This window comes from Ovis canadensis, chromosome 20 (assembly GCF_042477335.2).
Source record: "Ovis canadensis isolate MfBH-ARS-UI-01 breed Bighorn chromosome 20, ARS-UI_OviCan_v2, whole genome shotgun sequence".
In the NCBI taxonomy this organism is placed as follows: Eukaryota; Metazoa; Chordata; class Mammalia; order Artiodactyla; family Bovidae; genus Ovis; species Ovis canadensis.
In genome coordinates, this window is record NC_091264.1 from 49,263,894 (window position 1) to 49,284,145 (window position 20,252).

Sequence of the window (20,252 nt, forward strand, 5' to 3'; positions counted from 1 at the left end):
TCTCCATGCTGGTACCTGTAGGTTGAGCAATAAATACTTCAGTGAGGGTGGTCCTTCAGAGCCTGATGCACTAAACATTGGAGAATTTTGAATGTCTATATACACAACCCTACCCTATGCTCTGTTTACATTTTGGGTTTTAGCATCATAATGTTTTTATGAACTTAAATTTCTTCTGGTAGAGTTTCTGCTTTACAAATTAGGCTAATTTCTCATATCTGGCTCAATCTTTGTCTTTCAAGAAACTTTGAGAACCTTCCTTCCTCTCAAGGCAATACTGCCTTTCACTAGCATTTCTGGCTTCCCATACTTTCACTTCTTGCCTAATATATTCTATGTCTTTATCTATTCATTATTACTTTAGTAGGCAATGGAAATCCAGTCTTACCTGGAAAATCCCATGGGTGCAGGAGCCTGGTAGGCTACAGTCCATGAGGTCCCTGAGGGTCAGACACAACTGAGCGACTTCACTTTCACTTTTCACTTTCATGCATTGGAGAAGGAAATGGCAACCCACTCCAGCGTTCTTGCCTGGAGAATCCCAGGGACAGAGGAGCCTGGTGGGCTGCCTTCTATGGGGTCACACAGAGGCGGACATGACTGAATCGACTTAGCAGCAGCAGCAGCATCAGTCCCTGTGTTGATAGTAATATTTATAATAAATTATTAATGGATGCAGTAGAGAACCAAAAGGACTACAGTTACAACAGTAGTAATAAATTACTCCCAAATTATAACCATTAATTCTCCCATTTAAAATGATTTTCTGTCTATATGTTATTGAGGTCTCTTAACTCATTTTCCTTACTAGGTAGCTCAATTTTGAAATGAAATATAGAAAACAATGGCATGGTAAACTCTGGAAATTACCTTCCTTTGGATATGCCTCATTAATAAATATGCAAATATTAGGATATTTTTTCCCCAATGGGGCTGTTCTTAGTATGTATTATCGCTCACTGTGGGGTGTTTGCTATTGACTGAAGAACGTACACATTGAACTGTAATTGTCAAACAAGTGAGTGGAGATGAAGAAAGTAATGCCAGGAAGGCACAGGCTTTTACTGTTCTACAAGGAAAACCTTGCTGTGTCTCTCATCTACAGTCTAATATTCAGATTTATTGAGACTCTTACTTTTCTTACACTCCATTAAAATTTTGAATTATTTGGGGTTTTTTGCCCTTGAGTTGTATGTCTCATGTATTTTTGGATATTAAGCCTTTATCAAATATATGATTTGGAAATATCTTCTGTCAATCTGTAAATTGCCATTTGATTTTCTTGATGTTCCTTTCTTTGGAGTTTGATTGGATTTTACTTGTTTGTTTTGGCAGTTGTTGCCTTTGCTTTTGGTGTGAAACCCAAAACCTCATTGCAAAGACTGATAGCAAGAAGATTACCTCGATGTCTTCTTCTAGGGGTTTAATCACTTCAAGTCTTATGTTCAACTTTTTAATCCCTTTTTAGTTGATTTTTTTGTATGGTAAAAGATAGGGGTACAGTTTCATTTTTTCGTAGGACTCTCCTGTTTTCCCAGGGCCATTTTGAAAAGTTTGTCCTTTCCCCACTGGATAGTCTTGGCTCCTTTTTCATTAGCTAACCAACAATATACGGGTGTGCATCTCTTTCTGGCTTCATTGTTGCACTCTATTGATCTATGTGTCTGTTTTGAGCCAGAAGCAAATCGTTCTGTTTTGATTACTATAGCTTTCTAATATATTTGAAATCAGCAACCATGGTCTCAAACTTTGTTCTTCTTTCTCAAGATCTCAAGTCTTCTCCAACACCACAGTTCAAAAGCATCAATTCTTTGGCACTTAGCTTTCTTCACAGGCCAACTCTCACATCCATACATGATCACTGCAAAAACCATAGCCTTGACTAGACCGACCTTTGTTGGCAAAGTAATGTTTGTGTTTCTTTAATATGCTGTCTATCTTGGTCATAACTTTCCTTCCAAGGAGTAAGCATCTTTTAATTTCATGACTGCAGTCACCATCTGCAGTGATTTTGGAGCCCCTCCAAAATAAAGTCTGTCACTGTTTCCACTATTTCTCCTTCTATTTGCCATGAAGTGATGGGACCAGATGCCACGATCTTAGTTTTCTGAAGGTTGAGCTTTAAAACAATTTTTTCACTCTCCTCTTTCACTTTCATCAAGAGGCTCTTTAGTTCGCCTTCACTTTCTGCCATAATGGTGGTGTCATCTGCATATATGTGGTTATTGATATTTCTCCTGGCAATCTTGATTCCAGCTGATCTTCATCCCACCCAGCATTTCTCATAATGTGCTCTACATCTAAGTTAAATAAGCAGGGTGACAATATACAACCGTGACGTACTCCTTTTCCTATTTGGAACTCTTTTGTGCTCCATGAGAAAAGAATCTAAATAAGAGTGTTAATACGTATATGTATACCTTTTTCACTGTTCAACAAAAACTGACATTTATAGCATTGCAATTCAATTATACTGCAGTAAAAATAAAAAATGAATTAACATAAATCAAAGATCTGGAAAAAACCATATCCATATGTATAAGAGCTTTCAGTGAACTCTTGGACTCCCAGCTGAATATGGAACCCCAAAATGGTCTTGGGAGATCCCCAAACTTGTAATTGCTATCTGAAGTGAGTAAAGTCTTGAGGACTTTCCACACTGAAATTTGTATCTGTCAAAGGCCCTTTTCTTCATATGCATAGGTGTGATGTTTCCATGTTGGTCAACAGGTACTTTGTCTAAGAACTTAGTAATTAACTCATATTTCAAATAGGAACATGTATTAGAGGGGCGGGGGGATTGCTCAATAACTGATATCCAAGGAAGAACCTGAAAACACTCTTATATTGTTGTGAAATCCATCCAGGAGTTTGCCATCTCAGACCCTCCACCTGGGACGGCTGGTTGTGATTCAGCTTCCTTAGTCCTCGGCTTCCTATCAGCACCACAGAGCATTCAGTACGGATGAGGCATTGGGTTACCTTAGACATGTCAGTCTCCTCATTGGGTGCCATGGTCTAATGCTTGTGGTCTCCCAAAACTCATATGTTGAAAACCTAATCCTCATAGTAATGATTTTAGGAAGTGGGACCATTGGAAAATGATTGGGTCATGAGGCAGAGCCCACATGAATGGGATTAGGGCTCTTGTGAAAGAGGCCTGAAATACGTGCTCATTCCTTCTATTAAGTATATGTCCTGAAAGGGGCCCTCACTCACGCAACCATGCTGGCACCCTGATCCTGGACTTCTAGCCTCCAGAACTGTGACAAATAACATGGCTTATAAACAACCCAGCCTCTGGCATTCTGTAACAGCAGCCTGCATGCACTAAAACACTGACTGTGATTAAATGGGGAAAAAAGTGTCAATCTTGTTTTCCCTTCCAAGGTCATAAATGTGGAACAGGTAGCGTAGATATTCAATTTCTGAGGCACATGGTGACATATTCCATAGAATGGTACATTTTCTTTCAAATTGTACTTCTTTGACATGCTGACCTGAGAACACATTTTCTTAGAGGTAATTAACATTTAAATCAATAGATTGTGGATTTTATGTAATCAGTTGAGGGTGTTAAGAGCAAAGATAGAGGTTTCCCAAAAAAAAATCCAATTCAGCCTGGAGACTGGTACCCTAATCACCAGCCTGTAAGCTTAAAGATGAATCAGCTGGACGCTAAGGCCCATCACGGGGCTCTCATCAGAATCCTAACTTAAATGCTAATGACTGGAAAACTTATCTTTAATTCTCTAGTGCTTGGTTTTCTCAACTGGAAAAGGAAAATTGAAGTAGGAAATCCTTTACATTTTCAAAGATTAGGCAAATCTCTGTATAAAACATGATTCCAAACTGAGGTTTTATTCTTTTTCCCAAAAAGAAAATTACCGCTTGGTTGTGCAGCTTCCCTGTTTGGATCTCTTACACTTCTCATTATCTGCTCTATCCCACAGTGTATTTCTCTAGCTTAGATTTCAGAAAATACCTTGATAGAACTAATTACTTGACTGTTATGGAATATTACTTTTACCTTTGATTTTCCACTGAAAAGCAAGAGTTGTAGTTAAGGACACTAGTGAGCGATACTATTTCTAAATGTCAGGATGTCAAGGTAGGAAGTTTGCTGTGTGTAGTTGCTCAGTCATGTCCAACACTTTACAACCCCTTGGACTGACGATCCCTTGGACTGCAGCCCACCAGGCTCCTCTGTCCATGGGGATTCTCTCAGCAAGAATACTGGAGTGGTTTGACATGCCCTCTTCCACGGATCTTCCTGACCAAGGATGGAACTCAGGTCTCCTGTATGCAGGGGGACTCTTTACTGTCTGACCTGCTGGCTCCTAATAAATGGCTCTTGACTATAGAGAAGATGCATGATTCACCTGCCTTTGTCTCCTGCAACAGTGTTTTTTTTTTTTTTTCCAGCTAACATATCAGTCCCGTTTCTATTTACCTGAATGCTATCTAGAATGCAAGTTCTCTAAAAGAAAAAAATCAACACAAAAGGCACTTATATCTGGAATAGCAGTTAAGGTTTTGTCCAGTTGTCATTTTGTCCAAAATACCAGTGGCTGGGTATTTGCTTTTAATTATAATATTTACCTCAGAAAGAACAAATGGCTGGCCAGTTTCTGCCATGTTTGATATGCAATAAATAGTAACTTCAGGGCAGTTGTCGTAACTCTGTAGACCCATGGAACTGAATTAAAGGAGTGGGATTGGTGTTTTTCATATAATTAACTATAATATAGATCAGAATGTGGTCAGTGAGATAAAAACTATGAGAATGAATTTAGGAAGCAATAAGGAGGAAGATGGTACTTTCATCTGGGAAAAGTGGGTAACAATCATCAAGGAGGGAAATTTCTTTTGTACCTTCCAAGAGAGACTAGGTGTTTTTGTCCAATGTAAGAATATTTGATTTGTAGGCTTGCTTTAAAGTATTTTTATCTGTTATCATCAGAGAGCTCAGCTAAGAAATTGAACTCCTCTAGTGAAGTTGAGAATCCTATGGCAAATCGTAAATTCAAGCAACAGATTCAGAGCACTATCTCTAATTGTGTCCTCTTCAGCCTTTTAGTCCGTAACTGGATTAAAACATTATCTTAGGACATGAACTGCCAGGGCTAGTGTATATGGAATAACAGACTGCAAATCTAGTGGTTTCTATCTAATAAGGTGGTGATTAAAAACAATTGCATCCACAGTTTTGTGAAAGTAAAAGTCGCTCAGTCATGTCTAAATCTTTGTGGCCCCATGGACTCTAGAGTCCACGGAATTCTCCAGGCCAGAAAACTAGAGTGAGCAGCCTTTCCCGTCTCCAGGGCCGTGTCCCAACCCAGGGATCAAACCCAGACCTCTCACATTGCAGGCAGATATTTCACCAGCTGAGCCACAAGGGAAGGCCCCACAGTTCTAGTTCTGTAATTATGCCCAAATAACCAGGATATAAGGGTTTGGGTGGGGAGAGAAGTCCTCCATGGTTTTAGTTCACTGTATGCTGTGAGAGCAGCATCAATAATTCATTGGAATTTTACTCTGCATGAATGAAAGTGTTTCATTGAATGAACACATAAGGAAGGCCTGCTGGATGCAAAGAATGGACAGCAGTGAAGAGCACACATGTGGACTTTGGGAATTAGGACTTAAATTTTAATAGAAAAACAGAAAGAGGTAAATTTCAAAGTTAAATGTTCCACCACAGTTGGGACACGTAAGCACAGAATGCCATATGTCCACATAACAAGGAGACGGGAAATGTGTCAGAGTCAGGAACGGCCGCTTTGGGGAAGTGGTTTCTACTGAGACCTGAAAGATGCTGGGGAAGTCATGAGGTAAAAGAGAGAGGGTCTTCCAGGGAAAAGGAATGGCATTTATAAAGAGTTAGCCATATGTGAGAATATAGAGTGAGAAGAAGAGCCATCCAGGATTGAATCTTCAGGGAATTCGATTTACTTTGAAAACTTATGCAAACTGGACAGTGAATACAAGGTGGAATATGATCCGATCTGTGAAAGAGAGAAGAATCATGTTTAGCAGCGCATAGGAGATATTTCCATTGGCCAGGTATTTCGGTAAAGATTCACTTAAACCTAGGAAACCTGCTTTCTATTGCTACATTTGCATCGAGTTTTATAAGTTTTGATAAGTGACTTAATCATTCTTGGATTTTCTTATATATCCTTAATATGAGAGGATTTTCTAGATAATTTCCAAGGTTTCTTCCTTTTCTAAATATCAGGTGAATCCCATTGGTTATTATCTGGAATAAATAACCTTTTTACATACTAAGAGTAATGGCTGAAATATCTATAATATGATATAAAAAGTATTGAAATTCTTGTTTTTTTCTTCTTTTTTCAGTTTCATAAATTGTGATTTCTAGATAAAATGGCAAGATATTTAAAGTATACATTATAATTTAAATAGGTATAAATGATTAATGGATTTCCTCATTGATTAAATTAACATATCTATTAATATCACCACACATATTTACCTTTCAATATGTTTTTGGTGAGAACCTTCAAGTTTAACTCTCTTACATGTATGCTAACTGACTTCAGTCATGTCCAACTCTTTGTGACCCCATGGACTATATAGCCTGCCAGGCTCCTCTGTCCATGGGGATTCTCCAGGGAAGAATACTAGAGTGGATTGCCATGCCTTCCTCCAGGGGATCTTCCTGATCCAGGGATTCAACCCATGTCTCATGCATCCTGCACTGGCAGGAGGGGTCTTTACCACTAACACCACCTGGGAAGCCCCACAAATGTCAATAACACATTACAAACCATAGTCATCTGGTTACACATTAGATCCTGAGACCTTATTCATCATCTTATAGCTTAAAGTTTGTACACTTTGACCAAAGTCATTCTTAAATCATTGATTTCTCAGCACTTATTTTTACATGACCTGTGACCTGTTCTTGTATTTATGATTTTGGAGTCAGGAGAAAAGATGTCCCCCTCCTGTCATAAGCAGTTTAGCATTAGATCTTTGAGGGACCATCTTTATCTAGCAGCTCCATAGCCACCCCTATCATTGTCAGAAATTAAGATGATTTACACAGGTAAGGAAAATAAAGAAAACTGGATTTCCTGGTGGCTCTGATGGTAGATAGTCTGTCTGCAATGTGGGAGACCTGGGTTACACCCCTGGGGCAGGGAAGATCCATGCAGAAGGGGATGGTTACCCACTCTAGCATTCTTGTCTAAAGAAACCTTTGGACAGAGAAGCCTTGTAGGCTACAGTCCCTGGGGATCACAAAATGTCAGACATGCCTGAGCAACTAACATACAAGGAAATTTAAGGATTTGGAAGCTGTATCAGAACTAAGGATAGCTTAAAAGGAAAAGCAAAACTCTTTGAGACAGGCAAGAACATGGATGCACGAACACTTATCGGCCAACAAGGCAAAGGAAGAGAATGGATATTGCAGTCTCTAAGGCCTTGTACATAGCTGCAGCTAAAATCGAGGGCCTCTGACCAGAGCTTTGGGCTTCAGTGGAGAACCTTGGCCACTTCCCAGCAAGAAAGGAGCCAGAGGAAAGAATCAATCCACTGATCTCTTTCTCCACTGACTCTCCAATCTCTTTTGTCCACTCCTGGCCAAACTCAATTAGAAGTCAGATGCAAGGAGCACCAAAGGGATAAAGTCTGATCTTCTCAGCCTCCAAAGTTTCATAACATAAAAGAAAATAATCAACAGGGTTCCTGAGGGGCACATAAAGAATATCAAACACACCCACCATTTCTATATAGTAGCTATGTTTTCTTTATCTTATGATTCTAGTTATGCTTAATTTTGCTAGACACTTAGCATGCCTGGGTAGGATTAACTTTAATGGGAGAGGTTAGTTTCTGATTTGACCTAGACTTGAGCATTTGTCACTGTATTTTTGGTATCAAAATATTATTACTGGGCCCCTAACTAGGTAAGGGAGCAACAGTTAGAACTGCACATGGAACAACAGACTGGTTCCAAATAGGAAAAGGAGAACGTCAAGGCTGTATATTGTCACCTTGCTTATTTAACTTATATGCAGAGTACATCATGGGAAATGCTGGACTGGCAGAAACACAAGCTGGAATCAAGATTGCAGGGAGAAACATCAATAACCTCAGATATGCAGATGATACCACCCTTATGGCAGAAAGTGAAGGGAGCTAAAAAGCCTCTTGATGAAAGTGAAAGAGGAGAGTGAAAAAGTTGGCTTAAAGCTCAAAATTCAGAAGATGAAGATCATGGCATCTGGTCCCATCACTTCATGGGAAATAGATGGGGAAACAGTAGAAACAGTGTCAGAGTTTATTTTTCTGGGCTCCAAAATCACTGCAGATGGTTACCGCAGCCATGAAATTAAAAGACGCTGGAGCCAATTATACAGAGTGAAGTAAGCCAGAAAGAAAAACACCAATACAGTATACTAACACATATATATGGAATTTAGGAAGATGGCAATGACGACCCTGTATGCAAGACAGGAATAAAGACACAGATGTGTATAACGAACTTTTGGACTCAGAGGGAGAGGGAGAGGGTGGGATGATTTGGGAGAATGGGAATTCTAACATGTATACTATCATGTAAGAACCGAATCACCAGTCCATGTCTGACGTAGGGTGCAGCATGCTTGGGGCTGGTGCATGGGGATGACCCTGAGAGATGTTGTGGGGAGGGAGGCGGGAGGGGGGTTCATGTTTGGGAACGCATGTAAGAATTAAAGATTTTAAAATTAAAAAAAAATTAATAAATAAAACTCAAAAAAAAGTAAATCAATAAAAAAAAATAAAAGACGCTTACTTCTTGGAAGAAAAGTTATGACCAACCTAGATAGTATATTCAAAAGCAGAGACATTACTTTGCCGACCAAAGTCCGTCTAGTCAAGGCTATTGTTTTCCCTGTGGTCATTAATGGATGTGAGATTTGGACTGTGAAGAAGGCTGAGCGCCGAAGAATTGATGCTTTTGAACTGTGTTGTTTTAAAAGACTCCTCAGAGTCCCTTGGACTGCAAGGAGATCCAACCAGTCCATTCTGAAGGAGATCAACCCTGGGATTTCTTTGGAAGGAATAATGCTAAAGCTGAAACTCCAGTACTTTGGCCACCTCATGAGAAGAGTTGACTCAGTGGAAAAGACTGTGATGCTGAGAGGGATTGGGGGCAGGAGGAGAAGGGGACGGCCGAGGGTGAGATGACTAGATGACATCACGACTCGATGGACGTGAGATGGTGATGGACAGGGATACCTGGCGTGCTGCGATTCATACAGTTGCAAAGAGTAGGTTACGACTGAGCAACTGAACTGGACTGAAATGAACTGACTGTAACCTTGATTCACTTAAACCCTTTGAAGATATAAGTAATGTGACCAGACTTAGGAAGGGACCAGAAACTATCAAGAGATGTTTTTATGCATTGTTGAATTCATTTGGTTGATTTGTATGTGTGAGAGTGAAAACACTGAACTGCAAATTTGTGAGAGACGTTAGTCTGAAATTTTTTTTTGTACTGCCTTTGTCTGATTTTGATATAGATCAATATTGGCCCCATCTCATTAGTTGGGAATGGTTTCCTACTCTTTCATTTTCTTGAAGAGATTATATCAAATTGATCTTAACTTTTTAAATATTTATTAGAATTCTCTGGTCAAACTATCTTGGATTGATGATTTCTTTTTCAAAAGTTTTATGTCACAGTTTCAATCTCATTAAAGTTTATACAAAAAAATAAAAAAAATAAATAATAAAAATAATAAAGTTTATATGAGTATTCAGATGATGTATCCTTTTTTGCTTCATGTATATTGAGGTTATGTTGTTTGGTGTATACATATTTAGGATTATTATGGATTCCTGCTGAATTGACTCTTTTTCACTTATGTAAAGTTCTTGTATTCCTTTGATCTTAGATATTTTCTTTGCTCTAAAGTCTACTTTATCAAATATTAACATCAGTTGGTATCCTTTTATTTCCAAATATCCACGTGATTATTGAGTTTCTTGGGCTTTCCTGATGCCTCAGACAGCAAGGAATCCACTTGCTTTGTGAAGACCCGGATCAATCCCTGAGTTGGGAAGATCCTCTGGAGGAGGACATGGGAATCTGTATTCTTCCCTGGAGAATTCCATGGACAGAGGAACTTGGTGGGTTACAGTCCACAGGGTCCTTAAGAGTCAAGCAAAGCCTAGCAACTAAACCACCACCTGGGGTTCCTTCACATTTGTTCCTTGGGAGGAACAGCCCTACTCAGGCTGCCTTCTGATCTAGGTTGGAGGTCAGGAATGCTGGGCCTGGCTTGTCTTCTCTTAGGTGCTACTGTGTTGCTCTTCCATTCTTCAGGCCCTAAACTAGTTCACCTTCCTCTTGCCAAATATACAAGGTCCCTTTAGAGGTCTCTTCTTATTTCCAGAACAAACAAGGGAGTGGGCACAGAGATAAATGTCTTCTTGTCTGAAGCAGAAGCCCAAGGTGTGTTTTAGAACGTAGGGAGGAGATTTCATGGAGGGAAGTTGAGGAGGAAAGTGGAAGGGAGTTCACAGCAGGCTGGAGATGAAAGTTGTGGAGTCCCCCTCTTAGAAGTCATCGGAAGCTGAGAAAGTATATTTTCCAGGTTATATATATATATTCATCTCTGAGGGAGTACACTTTCTGTTTCAGCTAACTATAAGCCTTCTGTATGTTTTCATTAATTTCCTTTACAAATGCATATATATATATATATACACATACATATATATATATATAATGATTTCCATATGACATTTTATTTATTCTTCTAGGCCATTTCATTTCAGTTCAGTTCAGTCTCTCAGTTATATCCTACTCTTTGTAATCCCGTGAACTGCACTAAACCAGGCCTCCCTGTCCATCACCAACACTCGGAGTCCACCCAAACCCATGTCCATGGATTCGGTGATGTCTTTAACCATCTCATCCTCTGTCATCCCCTTTTCCTGCCCTCAATCATTCCCAGCATCAGGGTCTTTTCAAATGAGTCAGCTCTTCACATCAGGTGGCCAAAGTATTGAAGTTTCAGCTTCAACATCAGTCTTTCCAATGAACACCTAGGACTGATCTCCTTTAGGATGGACTGGCTGGATCTCCTTGCAGTCCAAGGGTCTCTCAAGGGTCTTGTCCAACAGCATAGTTCAAAAGCATCAATTCTTTGGCGCTTAGCTTTCTTTACAGTTCAACTCTCACATCCACACATGACTAGTGAAAAATCCATAGCCTTGGCTAGACACACCTTCGTTGGCCAAGTAATGTCTCTGCTTTTTAATATACTGTGTACACTGGTCATAATTTTCCTTCCAAGAGTAAGTGTCTTTTAATTCTGTGGCTGCAATCACCATCTGCAGTGATTTTGGAACCCCCCAAGTAAAGTCATCCACTGTTTCCACTGTTTCTCCGTCTTTTGCCATGAATGATGGGACCAGATGCCATGATCTTAGTTTTCTGAATGTTGAGCTTTAAGCCAACTTTTTCACAAGGCCATTTTTTTTCAAGAGTGTTGCTCTGCTTTTATTATGATTTGAGATTTAAACCTTGTAAAAAAGAAATCTATTGTACAGTTTGGATTATTCCCAGTAGATGAACTGATGGAATATCAAAAGAACTAAAAATAATTACTGAATTGAACTCACAAAATCTTATCTATGCTTACAAAGAGAGTTATTCACATGTAACTGTATTATTGGCCCCTGTGGTATTCTGAGAATTTTGATTGAAGCTATATATAAAAGAAATTACTTTATTATGATACGTAAACCATTGATATAATTATGTGTGTACATTCAGAATCCATTAGTCCAGTGGCCATAAAGATGAGTGTCCTCATCCCCTGCAGAAGAAAATGTTACCAAATCCATTTATTTTTATCTCACTGTCATTTAATTTATATTTTGTTTATATATTTTAAATGTCATAATATATTTTAATAGCAATGCATATATAATATTCATACATAATAAAATTACATCACTGACAATGTGTTGAATAATGGAAAATAATGTGGAGATTAGTTCTTCAGGAAACAGAATTACAAAGTTTGCTACATAAAAAGTTACTTAATTTGGGGGAGTTTACCAACAATTTTTTTGAAACCAATTCAACTGAAGAGAGGCAGAATGTTCAGAACATCCATGTTTGCATGAGTTTGCATACAGCCTCAGAGACAGAAACATTTTTGAAGTTGTGTAGAAGACCAAGAGACCTGCCTGGACAGGGGAAAACTTGAATCTTGAATGCAAGAGAGCATGTTTGCTCCCCTCAGTGTGGTCTAAGTTGTTTTTCTTTAAATCACACCCCTTTCTTCACCTTTATTCCCCAATCCCTGTCCTCTCCTTTACTAGTTCTTTTCCTGAAGTAGAGGTCACCTGGTAACATACAATGCAATAAACATTTATGTTTATTGCAAAGTATCTGTCTTCCCCCAGCTAGAAGATCAGTTCCATGAGGACAAGTGTCTGCCTGCTTTGTTTAGTGATGTAAAGTAAGTACCTATAAGTGTTTCTGAGTCAAGGAGGAATTAAGCCAATGGTCAGTTGGTTAAGTGACCAATAGCAGAGTACTGGGCAGGCCTATAGATTTCAAAGTTTAGGGATTTTCATTAGCTATTGTAAATAAGCTGTTCTGCAATTAATGTTACAAGGTTAAGACATACTTCTGTTTCTTTTACCAGCATAAAGATAAACTATATTTGAAGAAAAGGGTTAGACACAACATGATAGCCAAAATGCACATTTGACAAAACAAAGTATACTAGTTTGTTTTATCTAAAATATAATTATATTCCTTTTCAAAAACTTTTCCTTACATAGGTGTGTGTACATATATATTTATAAATATAAATAAAATTCCATCTAGTCAAAGCTATAGTTTTTCCAGTAGTTATGCATTGATGTGAGAGCTGGGCCATAAGGAAACTGAAGCCCAAGGAACTGTTGCTTTTGAACTGCGCTGTTGGAGAAGACTCTGGAGAGTCCCTTGGACTGCAAGGAGAACAAACAGGTCAATAACAAAGGAAATCAGCCGGGAATATTCATTGAAAAGACTGATACTGCAGCTGAAGCTCCAATACTTTGGCCACCTGATGCAAAGAACTGACTCACTGGAAAAGACCCTGACGCTGGGAAAGATTGAAGGCAGGAGGAGAAGGAGATGGCAAAGGATGAGATGGTTGGATGGCATCATCGACTGGATGGGCATGAGTTTGAGCAAGCTCAGGAGATGGTGGAGGACGCAGGAGCCTGATGTGTTGTAGTCCATGAGGTCTCAAAGAGTGGATATGACTGAGTGACTGAACTTAACTGGAGGTATGCATATGTGCCATGTATATAATATAATGAGTATATGATCATTATACATAGGTCACATTGACAAATATGCTATTTCAGTTTCAGGTGTCATTATACATAGATAATAGGATGCCATGATCTTAGTTTTCTGAATGTTGAGCTTTAAGCCAACTTTTTTACCCTCCTCTTTCACATTCATCAAGAGGCTCTTAGTTCCTTTAGAAGCAGAATCAGAAGAGGCTTGAAAGGCAGACGAAATGGCTTGAGTGGTGCAGTAGAGGACTTCCACGCAGGAGACACTAGTAATAAGGAGTACCCAAAACTGGGTGTGTTTCTTACATATTCATGAATTTTGCATCTTTTATTTTACACATGGATATTCCCATTCATTTCCTGTTTTTGTACAGTATAATAGCTGCAATCCTGTGTCTAATGCATTGATTGAATTGAATTTGTCTCCATGGACAACTATAGATCTGTTATTTATGTTGCTTCAAAGATCTTTAGTCATCCCTTGATTTCACTCATGCTTCATCAACTGCATAGTATAATTTCTCTGCTATTGCTTACAGGCCTCCACCTTTTCCTGCATGTACAGTTACCATTACCTCTAATAATCTGAAGCCTGGTAACCTACATACTATCTCATTTGATCCGGAAAAAATCCAGATAAAAGACTCATGTGCATGCGTTGGATGTATTCTTTATCTTCAGGGGTATGGAGGGAATTGATGTGGCAGTTGTTAGAGGCATTGATATGGTATAGTTTGCCCTGGGCATACTGTTCATCCTGAAAGTGATCAGACAATTAGTTATAGTTGTTTGGCCATCAGTAGATAAACCTATTACCAGAACATTAACATGTTGATAGATGTACACTTTTTTTTTTTCACTGGGGGGGCATCACAATATTTGAAACTCATTCCTTTCCTATCTTTTCTATACATGGTCCTATAAAATGGATTTAACATCTAACTTTTTCTAATTTAACCTTTTCCCTTCTCTGTATATTATTATGGATTTTTTATTATTCTTTAGTGTTTGAACCAAATATAGGACATATGTATCAATATTTGGTGCTTCCCAGGTGATGGTGGTGGTAAAGAACATTCCTGCCAATGCAGGACATATACGAAGACTCAGGTTTGATCCCTAGGTGAGGAGCATCACTGGCAAGAGGGTACAGCATCATACCCCAGAATTCTTGCCTGGCCAATCCACTGGACACAGGAGCCTTTTGGGCTACAGTCAGTAGGGTTGCAAAGAGTTGGACACAAATGCAGTGACTTAGAATGCATGCATGCAGCTATATTTAACCGTTTAATTTCTTGTTTACTGTGGGTTAGAGCCAATATAGAGCCAATGTATAACACCTTATAAGGTGTTATACAGTTATGACTTTCACTTATCACTGAATCCGCACACCAAAAATCAGTGTTTGTTCCAGGTGCAGAAGGCAATGTTGTTTATGGTGGGACGATGGTATGGCAGGAAAACTTGACATAGAGTTATAGGAAATACTAAGCAATGGACTGAGAATAATAAGAATAGAAAAATCTAGCTAACACACTGATAGAGAAAAACTAGTCTTTAGCCAAAGTTATGAACATTTCAAGAGATTACTTGGAAGATATGGGGAAAAAAGGGTAGTCAAAAATGGAGGATGAAACAGATACTAGTGAGTAAAAAGAACAAAGTGAATTTAATAGAAACCTTTAGCACCGCTTTTTATTAGCTGTCGGCTCTACTGTGTGCTCCTTGATTGACCTAAAAGAATTAACATACAACTTCCAAATACCTTCATCAGAAAGAGAATAATTGTTTCCGATTGTAAACTCCCATTCTACTCCCATTCTACTCCTATTCTAAACTCCCATTCTAAAGCTATTCACTGCAAATCTTAAAACAATAACTTGTAGCATGAAAAAAAAAAACTACCAATATTTGTTTCTGTGACCAGGATTCAGCTTTGTTTAACATATTTCCTCAACCCAGTTCGCTGCAGAGCAGTTCTCATTTATTGCCTATTAATACTGAGCCTGGAGAAGAAAGCCCAGAGCAACACTGAAGGACCAGAAAATCAACATGCTTCCCTTTCCCCAGTTCAGTTCAGTTCAGTTGCTCAGTCTGGCTGACACTCTGCGACCCCATGAATCACAGCACGCCAGGCCTCCCTGTCTATCACCAACACCCGGAGTTTACTCACACTCAAATCCATCGAGTCGGTGATGTCATCCAGCCATCTCATCCTCCGTCATCCCCATGTCCTCCTGCCCCCAATCCCTCCCAGCATCAGAGTCTTTTCCAATGAGTCAAGTCTTCACATGAGGTGGCCTAAGTTTTGGAGTTTCAGCTTTAGCATCATTCCTTCCAATGAACCCCTGGGACTGATCTCCTTTAGATGGATGGGTTGGATCTCCTTGCAGTCCAAGGGACACTCAAGAGTCTTCTCCAACACCACAGTTCAAAACCATCAGTTCTTCGGTGCTCAGCTTTCTTCACAGTCCAACTCTCACATCCATACATGAATACTGCAGAAACCATAGCCTTGACTGGACGGAACTTGTTGGCAAATTAATGTCTTTATTTTCCATATGCTATCTAGGTTAGTCACAGCTATCCTTCCAAGGAGTAAGCGCCTGTTAATTTCATGGCTGCAGTCACCATCTGCAGTGATATTGGAGCCCCCAAAAATAAAGTCTGACACTGTTTGCACTGTTTCCCCATCTATTTCAATGAAGTGATGAGACCAGATGCCATGATCTTAGTTTTGGAATGTTGAGCTTTAAGCAGCTTTTTCCCTCTCCTCTGTTACTTTAGTGATTTATGTCAGGTAGTATTATGCACTGAATGTGTTTTCTTCAAATTCGAATGTTAAGCCTTAACTGCCAAAATACTGTGTTTTTAAAAGGGTTCAACTTTTTGGGACCTCATATTCTTTACCCCACCAGACTCCTCTGTCCATGGGATTTCTCAGGCAAGAATACTGTAGTGGCTTGCTGTTTGTTCCCTTCTCCAGGGAAACTTCCAAACCCAGGGATTGAACCCTGGTCTCTCACATTGTGGGCAGATTCCTTACCATCTGACCCACCAGAAAAGCCCATTAAGGATAAATGAGCCTTTAGGGTGGAACACTCATCCAATAGGTTTAGTGTCTTCATGAAGGGAAACACCAGAGACTTCTCTCTTCTGTCTCTGAGTCTTTTCCTCTATCTCTCTTCCCACCCCCCATCCTGTGTGAGGAAACATGGAGAAGCCAGCATGGGAAGAAAGAATTCTTACCAGAACCTCACATTGCTGGCACCCTGATCTGAGACTTCTAGCCCCAAGAATTGTGAGGAAATAAATTTCTATTGATTATTCCACTGAGTCTATTGTATTCTTTGCTGGCATTCTTGGCTGACAAATACAAAATCATTTATTTTGGAAATTTACCAAAAAAAAAAAAAATCAGGAAATTGAAAAAGTTATTGCACTTCTTAGGAATCTTTGAGATTTCACAAAATGGATCCTTTCTTTGATTTCCGCATCTTATGAGCTGATGGCTTCTTTGATCTAGAGACTGTGTTATTTGAAGTTTGGCTGATGAAGCCTTCTTGTTGAAAGCAGAGGATAGCTCAGTCACTTAGGCAAAGGTTCCATCTGGGAGCCTGGCGGGATACACAGTCCATGGGGTTGCAAGAGTCAGACATGACTTAGCAACTAAACCACCATCACCAAAGTACTGACAAACAGAAAAAGGATACTGTACTTTGGATCTGCTCACTCACCTTAATATCCCCATGCATGTCTTTGATACTTTCCCAAAACCTTTAGAACATCTTAAAATTTGTGTTTCACAAGAACCCTGTGAGATAGCCTTAATCTTCACTATGATCATCAAGTTGTGTTAATGAAAATGCAATGACTTGGAGAGGGCAAGTAATTTTCCCCAGGTCCCATTATTAGCAGATGCAGGTGACTGGGCACCAATACACTCATCTGTTCACTTCCTGATGTCACATCACACATGCCAGTGGGCCCTCGGTCCGCATGTGTGTAACCAGCACCACAGCGGAAGCTGTGATGACTCTGCTTAAAAAGAAAAATATTTTGTCTTTGACTGCAAAAAAAAGTGACCCTAGAACGTTGGTTTTATCCACTTGTTCTGCTCTGTCTATAACATTCGCTGTTAAAGTCTTTGACAATTATCAATGCAGGGACCTGGTTCTGCTGACTATCCTTTCTTCTAGGCACCTTGACAGCTCTTCTACTTTTATGCATCTTTAATCTTCTCATTACATTTGTTTCTTTGAGAAAATAGCAAATAAATCTCCAAATGATAGTATCAGAATATTACCTGGTCAGCACCAACACATCATTGGATCTGTGAACAAGGCCTCTCTTTTCCTAACTTTGACTTTTTAGGGACCAAATTTACCTGTCTGGTACAGAGTACATCGTGACAACCCATGGAGCTTAGTTTTTGAACCATCGCCAAACATTTCCTCTTTGATACTAGAACTAGACCTTCATGCTGCCATGATGTAATATTTCATAAATTATTCCTGGCCCTACTTTGGCCAACAGAAGCATAAAATCATTGACTCTTGCAAGCGTGTTTTTAATATTACTTTTCCTGTCCATTCTTTGTAAGTAAGCAGAATTTAAGTCTGAAGTGAGCAAAAATTGAGTTTGGACAAGAGAACTTACAAAATAGAGATTTCATCCTCCTGAATGAGACCTGAACATGAGTCTTTTTCCAATATACCAGAAGAGTGGTAATTTAATTAAGGATAACATATCAGCATTTACTACTGATTTATTGCAGCATTTACATTTTCTCTGCTCTTAGTTAGTTTAAAGGGGCAAGGTATCTAAGAATAAAATGGTTATTTAAAATTAGATGATGGAAATACTCTTTCTAACACCATACACAAAAATAAACTCAAAATGGATTAAAGATCTAAACATAAGACCAAAAATGATTAAAACTCCTAGAGGAGAACATAGGCAAAACACTCTCCGACATAAATCACAGCAGGATCCTCTATGACCCACCTGCCAGAATATTGGAAATAAAAGCAAAAATAAACAAATGGGAGCTAACCAAATTTAAAGCTTCTGCACAACAAAGGAAACTATATGCCAGGTGAAAAGACAGCCTTCAGAATGGGAGAAAATAATAACAAATGAAGCAACTGACAAAGAATTAATCTCAAATATATACAAGCATCTCCTGCAGCTCAATTCCAGAAAAATAAATGACCCAATCAAAAAATGGGCCAAAGAACTAAACTGACATTTCTCCAGAGAAGACATACAAATGGCTAACAAATACATGAAAAGAAGCTCAACATTACTCATTGTCAGAGAAATGCAAATCAAAACCACTACGAGGTACCATTTCATGCTAGTCAGAACTGCTGCTATCCAAAAGTCTACAAGCAGTAAATGTTGGAGAGCCTGTGGAGAAAAGTAAACCCTCTTACACTGCTGGTGGGAATGCAAACTAGTACAGCCACTATGGAGCACAGTGTGGAGATTCCTTAAAAAACTGGAAATAGAACTGCCATACGATCCAGCAATCCAGCTGCTGGGCATACACACCAAGGAAACCAGACTTGAAAGAGACACTATTACCCCAATGTAAAAGTGTCACAGCAGTCTTTATAATAGCCAGGACATGGAAGCAACCTAGATATCCATCAGCAGATGAATGGATAAGAAAGCTGTGGTACATATACACTAAGAAGTATTACTCAACCATTAAAAAGAATACCTTTGAATCAGTTCTCATGAGGTGAATGAAACTGGAGCCTATTATACAAAGTGAAGTATGCCAGAAAGAAAAACACCAATACAATATACTAAAATATAAATATGGAATTTAGAAACATGGTAACTATAACCCTGTATGTGAGACTGCAAAAGAGACACAGATGTATAGAACAGACTTTTGGACTCTGTGGGAGAGGGTGAGGGTGTGATGATTTGGGAGAATGGCATTGAAACATATATAATATCATATGAGAAATGGATTGACAGTCCAGGTTCGATTTATGATACAGGACGCTTGGGGCTGGTGCACTGGGATGACCTAGAGGGACGGGATGGGGAGGAAGGTGGGAGGGGGGTTCAGGATGGGGAGCATGTGTACACTTGTGGTGGATTCATGTTGATGTATGGCAAAACCAATACAATATTGTAAAGGAATTAGCCTCCAATTTAAATAAATGTATATTAAAAAAATGAAAAATAAATTGATACGGCCAAAAAAAAAAGGATGCAGGAAGGAAATTGTGACTCTATTAAGTGGTAAATATTAATAAATAGATACATATAAACAACAAAAAAAGAAGATGTGGTACATATATACAGCAAAATATTACTCAGTCATTGAAAAGAATGAAATAATGCCATTTGCAGCAACATAGATTGTTCCATATGTAGGTCCATAGATGGACCTAGAGAGTCATGCTGAGTAGATTAAGTCAGACAGAGAAGGAGAAATATCTTACAATATTCCTTACAGGTGGTATCTGAAAAGAAATGATACAATGAAATTACTTACAAAGCAGAAGGAGGCTCACAGACTGAAAAAACGAACTTATGGTTGCTGGGGGGAAGGGTTAGTTAGGGAGTTTGGGACGGTCATGTGCAGAGTTCAGTTCAGTTCAGTTCAGTCGCTCAGTTGTGTGCGACTCTTTGTGACCCCATGAATTGCAGCACACCAGGCCTCCCTGTCCATCACCAACTCCCAGAGTTAACTCAAACTCAACATCCATCGAGTCGGTGATGCCATCCAGCCATTAGAAGAGAACTGTTATGTGATCCCTTATCCCACTCTAGATATATAGTCAAAGGAAATGAAATCATTGTGTCAAAGAGAGATCTGTATTCCCATGTTCATTGCAGCATTATTCACAGTAGACTTGGTATAGGCACAACCTGAGTATCTTTCAACA